At 39.2% G+C, this 13,357-nt stretch overlaps 1 protein-coding gene across 11 annotated transcripts in view; it reads left to right on the top strand.

Moving 5' to 3' along the window:
* FAM13B (family with sequence similarity 13 member B) overlaps positions 1-13,357 on the top strand; it is a 176,753-nt gene that overhangs the window by 61,112 nt on the left and 102,284 nt on the right. For 3 of the 11 annotated variants that reach the window (XM_072630343.1, XM_072630342.1, XM_072630338.1), the window contains exon 1: positions 4,209-4,594. The exons of 1 other annotated variant lie outside the window; for it this stretch is intronic. The gene's annotated coding sequence lies outside the window, so the exon portion shown is untranslated. Of the gene's footprint in view, positions 1-2,992; positions 3,174-4,208; positions 4,595-4,972; positions 5,084-13,357 lie in introns of those variants that run through there. 7 more of the 11 variants (XM_072630348.1, XM_072630344.1, XM_072630345.1 and 4 more) reach the window with 6 other exon arrangements.

Genomic DNA, 13,357 nt, shown 5'->3' with positions numbered 1-13,357 from the left:
ATAACTTAGTTGTTCACATTTATTCTTTAAACAGTACTGCTGTTACCTTGTACAACATTCTCTTGATTCTGCTCATTTCACTCTTCTAAAATCAACCTGCTCATCATTTCTTACAGCATAGTAGTATTCCATCACCATCATATACCACAGCTTCTTTAGCTATTCTCCAGTTGATGGGTGGGCAGCCAGGTGACATAGTGGATAGACCACTGGGCTTGGAATCAGGAAAACTAATATTGATGAGTTCAAACCTGGCCTCAGAAACTAACTAGCTATGTGATCCAGTGCAAGTCATTTAACTGTGTTTGCTTCAGTTTCCTCATCTGTAAAAATGAGCAGGAGAAGGAAATGGCAAACTACTCCAGTATGTTTGATGAGAAAACCCCAAATAGGGTCACAAAGAGTCAGACATGGCTTTGGGACCTCAAAGAGAGCTGCTATAGATATATAGGAAGTTATAGGTTCTTTCCCTTTTTCCCTGATCACCTTTGGGAAACAGATCTAAATTACATCTGCTCAAAGGGTATACCTAGTTTTATAACTCTTTAGGCATAATTCCAGATTACTCTCTAAAATGGTTGGATTAGTTCACATTCTACCAACAGTATATGTGTCCCATTAAAAAATATATATATATTTTTCAGTATTCAACATTCACTTCCACAAGAATTTAAATTCCAAATTTTCTCCCCATCTCTTCCCACCCTCCAATCTAGGATAGTATGCTAGTGTCCCATTTTTTCCACATCCTCCCCAACATTTTCCTCTTCTATTATTTTAGCCAATCTGATAGGTGTGAGATATATCAAAATTGTTTTAATTTGCATTTCTCTAATCAATAATGATTTATAGCATTTTTTCACATAACTATATATAATTTTGATTTCTTCATCCAAAAATTGTCTGTTCATATCCTTTGACCATTTATTGATTGGGGAATGACTCACATTTTTATAAATTTGACAGAGTTCTCGCTGTATTTGAGATATGAGACCTTTATTGGAGGAACTATTTATAAATTCCCCTCTCTCCCCAGTTTTCTCTTTTCCTTCTAATCTTGGCTACTTTGGTTTTATTTGTATAACCCCTTTTTAATCTAATGTAATAAAAATTGTCTATTTTTACATCTTTCAATGCTCTCTATCTTTTGTTTATTGTTATCTCCCTTTATATCTAGGTTATGTATCCATTCTTGACCTTATCTTAGTAAATGGTGTTAAGATATTGGTCTAAACTCAATTTCTGCTAGACTGCTTTCAGGTTTTCCCAACAATTTTTACCAAATAGTAAATTTTTATCCTATGAGCTTTTGTCAAACACCAGGTTACTAAAATCATTCACTACTGTGTATTGTATGTTTGCTCTGTCCCACCAATTCACCTTTCTATTTCTTAACCAGCACCAGATAGTTTTGATAATTACCACCTTATAATACAATTTAAGATTTGGCACTGCTAAACCTCCTTCCTTTATATATTTTTTCATTAATTTCTTTGATATTCTTAATATTTTTTCTTAGCCTAATAGGATTTTTTTTTGGTAATTTTTTAATGGGGATGGCAATGAATCAATAGATTAGATATAACTGTCATTTTTATTATATTGACTCTGCCCACCCATGAACAATTACTATTTCTCTAATTACTTAAATCTGACTTTATTATGTTAAAAATTTTCCTTTCATCAAACCATCCCTGCATACCTGGTATATAAATCCCACTTGGTTACAATGTAAAATCTTTGTGATATATTGTTATAATCTCCTAGCTATCATTTTATTTAGGATTTTTGCATCCATATTTATTAGTGAAATTGGTCTATAATTTTTTTCTCTTTTTCTGCCAATGATCTCCGAGTTGCCGGATCCAATGGTCTTTTCTCAATTCCTGTTCACGACTACTCTGCAGTATTTGACACTGTTGACCACCTTCTTCTTGATACTCTTTTCTCTCTAGGTTATTGGGACACCACCATTCTCTCCTGGTTCTCCTTTTATCTATCAATCAGTTCCTTTTCATTCTCCACTGCTGAATCCTCTTCCACATCATATCCTTTAACTAACTGTAGGTGTCCCAAAGAATTCTGTCTCGAGCCCTTTCTCTTCTCCCTCTATATTGCTTTAATTGGTGTTCTCATCAGCTCCCATGGATTTAATTACTATCTCTCTGCTTATAATCCTCAGCTCTACCTAGCCTAATCAAATAAGTTTTAATTTTACTGCTTTGTAGTGTAAATTTATATCTCCTACTGCAAAGACCCCTTCCATTAAAAAAAATTTCTAACAGTCTAACAAAGAGAATTTAATCTAATTGTTTGTCTGCATGTTTGTGAAGTGTTTTATAGTTGGATTCATATAATTACTGTTTGCCTCTTGATAAGTGGACTCCCAAATATGTAATACATTTTGTGGTTATTTTGCATGGAATTTTTCTATCTCTGGGTTTTGTTGGTAATATGAAGACTGGTTTTGTAGATTTATTTTATATCCTGCCACTTTGAAATCACTATTTGTTATTTTTTTTACTTGAATTTCAAAGTAGAACATCCAAGTAAGACCATCATAGCAATTGTAAAAAGGGTTGATTTGATTTTTAATTTCCTGGGTCAAACCTGCAGCATAGGCAAATGGAAGATACTACTACGTGTCACTTGTTCAGTGTTTGGTATTTGACTATGTATGTTGGTTTGTGTATTTACAACTTCAGAGTTTTTTGTGCAGGTGGCAGACTTGTCCTGTGCCATCTCCTTATAAGGGAGACCTTGAGCACTCACTATTAGATTCTAAAACATCTAATAGATCAACATATTCTCGCTCCCATTTTCACAAGGTTGGAAAGTAGGAACACTGAGGTGATTGACAATGTGATACAATGAATCTTGAGAGCCAGAGAGACGCTAGAGGACTCTCTCTGGGTTGGTCTGGGTTGCTAGGCAAACAACCGATAGGTTACATGAGGCCCCTCCCTTCTTCCTCTGCCCAGATCAACCTCTGTGTTGGAATGTCGTTCTGAAGCCTAGCAGGCTCGTTGACTTTCCCATTCCCTGACTCTTTCAGAGCCCGAGGCATTTTGTATATAAGGCAGCTGTCAGTTTGTAAGCATGTCTGGAGGAGGAGGGATTGCAGGTGGATCTCTGATGTCCTGACTCTGACCTAATTCTCATGTGAATGCGATGTGAGTAACCATGGCTTAGCTGTCTTAAATTCTAACTTCCTGGCTGGGACTTTTGGATTATTGCTCTGGTTCCCTATCAGGAATTTAATACACAGTGGGCCCTGGAGTTTGGAACCTTCTGAGAGGGGGCTACCGTATCTCCCTCCCCACACACCTTCAGCTTTGTCTTGGTTATAAAGAGCACCTTTTGTATTCTTTTCCCCTCCATAGCTGCTTCTCCCTCATCCCTTTCTCCTCACTCTGACTTCTCACTCTTGTCTATTTTCCTTACTCCTTCCTCTTCTCCTCCCCTTACTTAAAAAAAAAAAAAAGCTTGCAAATGTTTTGTGGGTACGTGTCTGGTCACACGCGTCGTGGGAAAGCCCTGGTCTGGGGGTTGGAAGACCTGGGTTCTAGTTCCTGTGCTGTGAAACACCAGGCAAGCTATTTCAACCGCTCTGGGCCTCAGTTTCTTTACCTATAAGGTAGGGATAATAATACTGGAATAACGGGGTTTCACAGGGCGGTTGTGAGGGGGTACTCCAAACGGGGAGCTACTAGATGAGAAAACACGCTCTTGGTGGGTTAGGATGTGGTCCTTTTAAAAAAATCTTTGTTCTGGAATTTCACCTAACTTTGGCGCTGGATTGTGGATCGAGTCTTGTTGAGCCCATGCGTGGTGCCTCTCCTCGTGCTGTGTGACCTTGCCTCTCCGGGCCTCAGTTTCCTCAAATGTAAAAGTTGGCAATAAGAATCCTTGCACTACCTACCTCCGGGGCTGTTTCGAGGAAATCGCCCTAGCAATTGCCGTACAAAGTGCGAGCTGTGTGTGGTTCCGCTTCAATTGCCGGCATTGTAGAGATGGGTCAGTGCGGGATGGGCTACTGATTTTGGACCGCCTCCGCCTCCTCCCCCATTTTAACCTGCGGAACCCCTTCCCTTCACCTTCTAGTCGGATTCCCTCCCCTCCCCCCCGCCCCCACGTCGGGCTCTTTTGATCTCCTCTCCACGGCCCCGCCCCTCTCGACGTCACGTCCGGCCCGGCCTCCGCCCCTCCCTCTTCCCTCCCCCTCGCCGTTAGGGAGGGTCCGCGCCTCAGCCGCTGCCTTGGCTGCTTCAGCCGTTGCCCTCCCTTCCCCTCCCCCGTTTTTCGGCGCCGTTTTCTTCCCCCGGGGGGGTGAATCCGCGAAGGGGCTCACACCCGCCTGGACCCACAGCCCCCTCGCTGCCTCCGCCGCTTCCCCTGCTGCCACCACCGCCTCAGCGGCTCGCCCGCCCGCGACCTCCTCGGGAGAAGCCCCAAGACTCAGCCGCCGCTGAGCCGGAGCCTTGGCCCTCCTGCCGCTGCCGCTGTGCGGGGCGGTGCTGAGGCTGAGGCAGCTGCCGCGGCGGGTCCTGGAGAAGCGGCCGCGGCCGGGGAAGGGGGAGTCGCGCTTCCAACGGTAAGTCAACGGGCGTTTGCCCGGGCCTGCGCATGCGCGAGCCCCTCGTCCTCCCCGCGTCTGTGTCTCTCGCCCCTCCATCTCTCTCTTCGTGTGTCTCTCCGTTTCCCCTTCCCCTCTTACTACCCCGCCGCTTTCCACTTGCCCATCCCCCATCCCTGCGCCATGTCCCCTGGTCCCACCCGTCTGCTGGGTAGTGGGTTAGCGTGGCCTGGGGAGGAGCGGGGAGTGGGGCACGTCTGTGCGGGGCAGCTCTTGGAAGAAGTGGGTGTATGTCTGCGGGGGGAAGGAGAAAAGGAAATGAGGCAGGAGGTTGACAGGTGGGGGTGGCCCTGGGGAGGGAGGGGGATGAGCGAAGGAAAGGCCAGGTGGGGGGAGAGGGGCTGCGCGTGGAGTGAAGCCGTGGGAGTCCTGTCCTGCGCGGCGTTGCGTGGGTGTCCCTCACCCTCGAACCAGCCCGAAGTGCCTGCGTTTGTTGGCAAGTTCTTGGTGAGCCCCCGGCTAGGCTGCCTGCACTTCTTCTTTTCTGCCCCATCTTTCTTCCTTTTCGCTTCCTTCTCCGTGGGCCGTGTATCGATGGGGATTGGGGTCTTTGCCTCCTGTTTGGGGGGAAAAGAGGGCAAAAAACGTGGTTATTTGCTGGAGCTTAGCTGTGTTGAAAACCCTTCCCCCCTTTTAAACATCGTATCCCTCTTAATGTCACAAAGTATTCGTGATGGCAAACTTGTTTAAATCTCATACTAAATGGAGCCTGAATTGGGCTTTCGAGCACATTTAGGTTAGATAAATGGAAATCACATATTTTGGTTAGAATGTCAAGAATCCATTCTTTGGAGAAAAGAAAGTGTGATTCAGGAGGCATTATAGTTCTGTGAGGAAAATTAGCAAACGCCATTTTATTTACAAATCTGATTTAAGAAAAAAATAGGCTTCCTAGTTGCCTTACGAAATAGACTTCATATATTAGAATTTCATCAAGATAATTTGTGTGTGTTTATATGATGCCCCCCTACATACTTATGTGAAGAAAAATGATGACCCTGTCTTCTGGAAGCATACTGGGTAAGGTGGAGGAGCTGGCTTATGGGAAATAAATGGTAGACGACAAGCATTAATGCTTGTGATATGTTTACCATTTGTAGTTGAAATCCTCAGTATATTTGAGATACTGACTCTTCACACTTAGACTTACAAAAGAAAAGGGAGTATTTCAATTGCATTCTGGAGAGCTTTAACTTCTGACCTATGTTCCAGTTTCTGTAACTTAAAATTTGGGCAATATTTCTCATAACTTTAAGGATTTATGTGAAATGATGTAAGTTCTTGGAGTTAGGAATAAGGTAGGGGCTTAAGATGGTATTTGTTCCATGAAATGTTTCTTGGAATGAAAATTGTGTGTTAATTTTTTTAAGAGGCCATGTCATTTTTTAAAAACCGAAAATGGCTGAAATGGATTTACTGTTATAATGACTTTTGTGAGTTTGCATTAATAAAAATGAAGGCTATTTATCTGTTATATACATATATCTACACGTTGTATTGGTAACCTCAGAATCAGATATAGATATCTCTACCTCAGTGAATGAAAATTAACATTTAAAGAATATTCCTGAATTGTAAATTCCTGGAGATGGTTATACTCTTCAGAAATAATGCCACTTTTTTTAACCTTTTGTCTGAACCTTACATGTTCAGAAAATAAATGCCTTTGCTGGTAAGGAGAAAATTTAACATTTTTCTGATGAATAAAATAGGCAAAGAAAATCTTTTTATTGTACATACTGGGTGACAACTGAAAATTAACACCTATGGTCCTAGCTTTCGAGTGTAGTCCTAGAGCACATTGTTTTAGTTTATTTCTGATTGTAGGAGTAGTTAATTTGAAGGGAAAAAAAGGATAAATATAGTTGGTGAACCTAAGGTCTTATCATTTAAAAAGAACTTATTGATTAAGCTCGTGGATGGGATAAATGAGTACGATAGGAAATATGATTTGATGTCATTGTAGTTAAATTTAACTTTACTGCACTTTAAAAGGCCCTTTGTATTAGCCCTCTTCGAATCAAAGAATTGAAGTCAAACAGCTTTGCTAGGTGGCACAGTGGATAGAATCTTGAGTCAATAGGACCTAAATTCAGATTTGGCCTCAACAAACTTAATAATTGTGTGACCTTGGGCAATTCGCTTAGCTTCTGTATGCCCTGGTTTCTTCATCTGTAAAATAGGGATAGTATGTACATCCCAGTGTTGTTGTGGTGATAGAACGAGGCAATATTTGTTAAGTGATTTAAAAACTTTGAAGAGATGCAAAATGTTAGCTATTATTTTTGTTACTGTATTTACAGGGTCAGCACAACTGACAGAAACTTAATTGGGACACCTTAATTTGGGGCCTTTTAGGTTTAGTTCTAAAAAGTTGATGTCATTTCACATAGAGCATTTAAGAGATAGTTATTATTAAGAATATAATTATCTAATTTACTAATTTTTTTTAATTTTAGGATCTTCAAAGTGAAGACTTCACATTTTTTTCTTCTGACTTATTTCCAAGTTGTACTTTTCCTGTTTCTTCTCACTGTACTTAACTTTAATGTGCTTGCTAACCCTAGCTTTTGGTCTTAAACATTCTTTTAGGTACACTAGTGTATTGTTGCTCTTTCCTTTCTCTAAGAAATAGGAAAGGAAAATAGATAAAATCCAATCTCATAATCTTTAAAATCTAATTTTACTGATACTTTCTGTAAATGACTATCATTCCCTATCACTCCATAGAACCTGTCAACAAAGAAATACATTTTAAGTAACAATAAACAGTGCATTGCTTATGCGTGACTATGTATATGTATATTTAAGTTTGTGGGAAGCGAATATATCTATATATCTCATTTTGCCCTGTTAGTATGCAGCATGCCACCTCTGCCCTGAGAGGTGTGTTTCACCCTATCTTTGCCTCTTCTTTCTCCCTCCCTCCTCAGTCTTCAATATCCTCTGATTTTTACTTCCTTTGCCCAGTTGCCAGAATAATATAGTGGGGGAACCATCTCTTTTTTGCTTGAGGGCATTTAGTGGCTCTTATAGGGTAAAATACAAACTTCTCAGGTCCTTGAAAACTGGGCTTCAGCCTCATCGATCAGCAGGATGATTTCAGTAGTTTTACACCAGGGAGCTCCGGATCAGCTCCTCCTCTGTAATTTATAGTACTAGAGAGTTGCCCAAGGCACTGAGAGTTTAAATGACTTGCCAAGGTTCACACAGTATGTGTCAGGAACTCAGGTTTTCCTAACTGTGTGAGGCCAGCTACTATACCACATTGCTCTTTGAACCTATTTTCCAGGCTTTGTTTCATTATATTTCTTTTCTTCTACCCAGTCTTCTACCCTTTTACTTTCTATACAAATTGTACTACTTAGAGTTTCCTAGTCTTAATAGATATTTTTCTCTCCCATGAATTCCCTCCACATTTCTCTCTAAATTACTCTCTTTTCTTTCAAGGCTCAACTCAGGTACTACCTCTCCCTCACATTTCCTTTGCTAAAAGTACTGTTTCGTTTCTCACATTTTCCTAGATTTCTTTGTCATTTTACTTTTGTAAGTCAATCTGATAACTGCTATTAGCTCAGCCCTACATAAGCATCAAAAAGTAAAAAATGAAACTGTTCATTGGATTTTAAAAGTGAAAGTCACTTACTCATTCAGTGTTACTACCTTACTTCTCATTCTCAAATACTAAACATAGTGGATTGAAAATCTGGAAAAGAAAAGGAGTTCTATGTGAGCAGGATAGATTTAGAGTCAAATGTGATATTACTTTTTCACAAGGGAGGGTACCAGACTAATACGATGGGGTCTTGTGGGCTAACAGCACCTGAAACAACTAATATGTGGGGAAAAAAATGTTCTAGTAGAGAGCAGGTGAATTCTGGTGTTCAGTATTTTTTAGTTGTGTTGATTTTGAGCTCAGAACTTTTTGTTATTCTCTGCATAGTCCAATAAATTTCTAAGGAAATTAAATTTTACTTCTCAGGCATGGTAATGGTAACTTAGCCATTATGCTTCAGCATTCAAAATACTTGAATTTCTTTTAAGGAAAAGACTTAATACTTGGCTGACATTGAATGGAAAGAGCTCATACACTAGTGCTCTACTTTGACTTCCTTAACTAAGAAGTTACTTGGAGAATAAATGTGTTACACTCACATTTAAGTTTGTGGGAAGCAAATTCCATTTGGAACCATGCTGCTTAAATCATAGGCTTATTAATTAAGGAGATGAGTTTTTCATGTGTAAACTTTGATTTGAAAAGTCTTTAAAAATTCTGAATATGAACGAAATTATGCTGCTGCCTTTGTCATGAAGAAAAATTTTATTCTTTAATTGAATACATTCATGGCAAGAAAAATCACGACTTATTTACTTTATTTGTAAGATCACATCCCTAAATTCTGGCTTTGCATTGTACTTAGACCACACTCAACCTAAGTTCTTGTTGCAGCTGCAGGACTGCTTGTGTTTGTGAGTGTAGGTACAGTAATGTGACAAAATGTGTTTGCTGATATATGTTGGGCTTATATAACCCTGAAAGATTTTGGGAGTATGAGAAATATAAAGAAGATTGTCACTCTGAAGTGAATTGTCTTGTCAGAACTGTTTTTAGTATGTTGTCTAAATGGGAAGAAGGCACCTTGTTCCCTATTCCCTTCATTTTATCATCTGCTGATTGATACTACCATGTCAGATTATAGGATATTTTACTGTAGGATACCTGAAGGGAGCACCTGCTAAATGGAAATTAAACCTTGGTTCCCATGTTTTTGATTGAGTATACATATATATATATATAGTCTGATTTTTTTCATGAGCCAAATTTTGTTTTATAGGCTCTTCTGGCAGTATTACCAAAGATTTCAAATTCTTAGGCAAGAAACTAAAAACCATGGAGCTACAGGAAGAACAAATTTCAGAGGGTTCAAAGAAAGGGTTAGTAGGATCCAGGGGCAGCTAGGTGGTGCAGTGGAAAGAGCACCAGTGCAGGAGTCAGAAGGACCTGAGTTCAAATTTCACCTCAGATACTTGACACTCACTAGCTGTGTGACCTTACCTTGGGCAAGTCACTTAACCCCAATTGCCTCATCCTGGGTCATCTCCAGTCATACTGATAAGTATCTGGTCACTAGATTCAGATGGCTCTGGAGGAGAAGTGAGGCTGGTGCCTTGCACAGCTCTCCCTCACTCAAAAAAACCCCAAAAAACCAAAGTCAGGTACAAGTCATGTCATTATTTCTCTGATGGCATGGTTTTCTCCAGCAATGAAGGACGAACACACAAGTAGGATCCTAAAGATTAAAATTGTGTAGGGGAAGTCAGCCCTGCAGAGACGTGAAGCTCTCAAAATGAAATTCTGAAGACACAAAGGGGAAGTATTTGTGATAAATATGGGAGTTGTCTGAAGACACTGATGTGGATATGTAGATTATTCACATAAACTCAAGTTTTTAAGAAAAATAGAAGATGGAAGCTAGAGCAAGAAATGGAAGGTGAATACTAAAGCATGGCACTTTAAGAATAGCGTCAGAATGTTCCTTAAGTGAGGTGAGTTGGTTGAGGAAAGCCAAGGACAACAAAGAAGTTTAAGTTATATAGGAGGAAGAAGGAAAGTCTAAAAAGGAACCAGCACTTTTGCTAGGGGTGGATGAAATAATTAAAGTTAGAGAAAAAAGAGCTGCTAAATTCTTTTGCATCTATTTGATTAGGAGGATGACCTTTTGCAAGACAGAATAAAAATGGCTAATAGGCATTTGATACCAGGAGATAGTAACATAGCACCAAGCTGCTTTTAAATCAAGTTATCTGGCTCAGGTAAGTTACATCCTTAGGTACTGAAAGGGCTGGGCAATGTGATTAAGGATCTTTTGTCAGAAAGATTGTGGAGGATGGAAGAGGCAGGTCTAGAAGGCAAATCTTTCAATTTTTTTATTTTAAGAAGAGAACAGAATCTGTAAACTATAGTGAATTTGACTTAGCTTTCTGGGAAAATTCTAAAGTGCATTATTAAAGTGATGTTTAGTGAACATCTAGAAAAGGAAGGGATTGATTATAAAGAACATTCATGGCATCATCAAGAGCAGGTCATGCATACCAGATTAACCTATTTCTTTTTTTTTTTGATTTTTAAACTTGCAAGTAAGGGAGGTCTATCTAGTTTGAGCAAAGTGTTTGATATAATATCTCATGCTTTTGTAGAAGAGATGTGGGCTATATAATAGTATAGATAGATGGATTTGGAACTAGTTGAATGGCTAAACTCAGAGTAGTCATTAACAGTTTGATGTCAGCTTGGCAGGAGGTCTCCAGGGGAATGCCTCAGGGATGTATGTATTTGGCTTTGTGCTCTATATCATTTTTTTTTTTAATCACTGACTTGGATAATGGCATAGATGAAACTCTTATGAAATTTGCAGATCACAGCAAAAGCTCTTGACTAGAATTTTGGGCCAAATCTAATACTATGTAGTTTGTTGGGGATAATGAATTTAAAATCTCAATCTTTGTCTATAAAAGATTTGGGAGTTTTAGTGGCTACAAGTCCTGAATCAACATTATGATGTGTACGCCTCTCTTCCTCCCTCCAAAAAAAAAAAAAAAAGTGATCTTGAATTAAACTGAGAGATACGGTTTCTAGGAATGAGGAGTTGATAGTTCCTTTTTATACTGTCCTGGTCAGAACATATTTAATTTTTCAGTTCCACAGTTTAGGAAGGATGTTGGTAAGCAGGGTGTCTAGAGTAGGCCATCTAATATTTTGACAAGGCTTAATACGAGCTGAAAATAGGCTGAAAGAATTGGAGATTTTAAGCCAAAGGAAGGGGTGTTGGTAGGGAGAATGAGAGCTGTCTATAAGTATCTGTCACATGGAAGAGGGAATAGATATTCTATTCTGTCCCAAACAGAACATGGGGAAGTGGGTAGAACTTGGAAGGAAGAAAATGAACGGAAAAATTTCCCATCAATTGGTACTAAAGTGGAAAAAGCTGCCTAAGTAGTTGGTAGGTTCTCTGTCATTGGAATGAAAACTGTTTTCAAGCAGAGATTGGATAATCACTTCTCAGATATTATTTAGTTCAGAGGCCTTTTCAGGTATGGGTTGTACCACATAATGTCTGAGGCATCTTTCAGCTTTAAAATTCTGTGAGTGTTACTGAAGTAGAAGTAAAAATTAATATTTTTTCCTTGCTGAAACAGCTGTACTTGTTCTGAATTTGCTTCCAAAATAGTTGTTTCTTTTTATTGGATTTTGACTTGGATGCTTGTGAAGTAGAGATGGTAGCCATTATTGCTGATAAGTATATTTGGTAACTACACTTTTTTCCACCTAGGAAGAAGCCACTGATAATTAGTTAATTTACATCTCTCTTGATTTGTTTGCCAGTCTGACCATATTGCAAAGATGAACTTGCTGCTTGATTGTATTATCAATAAGTATGGAAAAAGACCAAATGTATAATTTTAATTATATATCCAGCCATTTAGCTGTGTTATCTTGCCATTTGCTCAGATGCTTTCTCCCTTCTCCCCTCCTGGAACAGCGTCCTTTGAACTAGCCCTCCAGAAATCATGCAGGTAATGCATTCACCTTTGGAACACATGCCCTGGCTGATCCATCTCCATGGTTCTCCAACAGTTTCCTCAGCAGCTATTGTGCCACCATAACCAGAAATTATGCCCAGCTACTATGTCCTAGAGGACTCAAAACATTTTCATGTTGGAACTCCTACCTTGGGGCCCCCTGTCCTGATTAATGGTTACTTCCATTTGTTTACTATTTTCAGTCCTGTCTTCAGCCATACTTGACTTCCTTGCTGTAATTATATGCACAATCTCCACCTCTTCCAATTCTGAAGTCATAATCGGATCACTTCTGCCACTGTTACTGTAAAGGGTGATTCCACTTATTATCTCTTTACTTTTCAAAACAAAATATCCCTCCATTCTCCTATATGTCTCCCCCTCTTATATTCTTCAGCCCTTAGAATGTAATTTCCTGAAGACCAGTGTCTTCACTTTTATATTTATATCCCTAACACTCTTATGTCTTACATAGTAAAAGCTTGATACTATACTTCATTTATTGTTTTTGACTGGGTGGAAAGAAGTTGGAGGGGAGAGAGGGGTGAAAACAAATTGTAAAAGGATTTAATGCCGTTGTAAATTTTCACAACTAGGAAAGATGTTTGCAAATAGAAATAGGTTATCTCTAGGAATATACAATTTTTGCCTTAACATTGAAGAAGAATGGGAAAGCCCAAATATGTCTTATAAAATGAGGCTCCCATAAAATTAATTTTTTAAAGTCATCTGTTACATTTTGTTGAAATGTAGGTACCATGTTAATTTTGGATTAATTTAGCTAACTTAGTTTTATAAAATGCTCTGGATCATTCATACAGTTTAGAGTTGTGAAATTGACTAAGCATGACTGGTGGTAGGACAAGTGGGCAAAGGATTCATATAGTAAACATATTCTATACATTTGTTGAGTAGCAGACCAGTTATGTCTAGAGCTCAATTTTGTTTTGACTGGTGTTTTGCCTACATCTTTTTTGAACCTTTCATTTGGTCAGCTATTTAAGAGTCCTATGTTTAATGCTTAAAAACTTAATTTTTATGGACTTCAGTAATGTGACGGTGGGACAATACACAAATGCTTTCTTTTAGACAATATATGTGTCCTTAGAACATTGATTGAAATTTGTTTCTATCAGTTAA

Source organism: Notamacropus eugenii, chromosome 1, assembly GCF_028372415.1.
Source record: "Notamacropus eugenii isolate mMacEug1 chromosome 1, mMacEug1.pri_v2, whole genome shotgun sequence".
Classification (NCBI taxonomy): domain Eukaryota; kingdom Metazoa; phylum Chordata; class Mammalia; order Diprotodontia; family Macropodidae; genus Notamacropus; species Notamacropus eugenii.
Note: the sequence above shows the minus strand (reverse complement) of the source record. Positions and strands in the feature narration are given on the sequence as shown.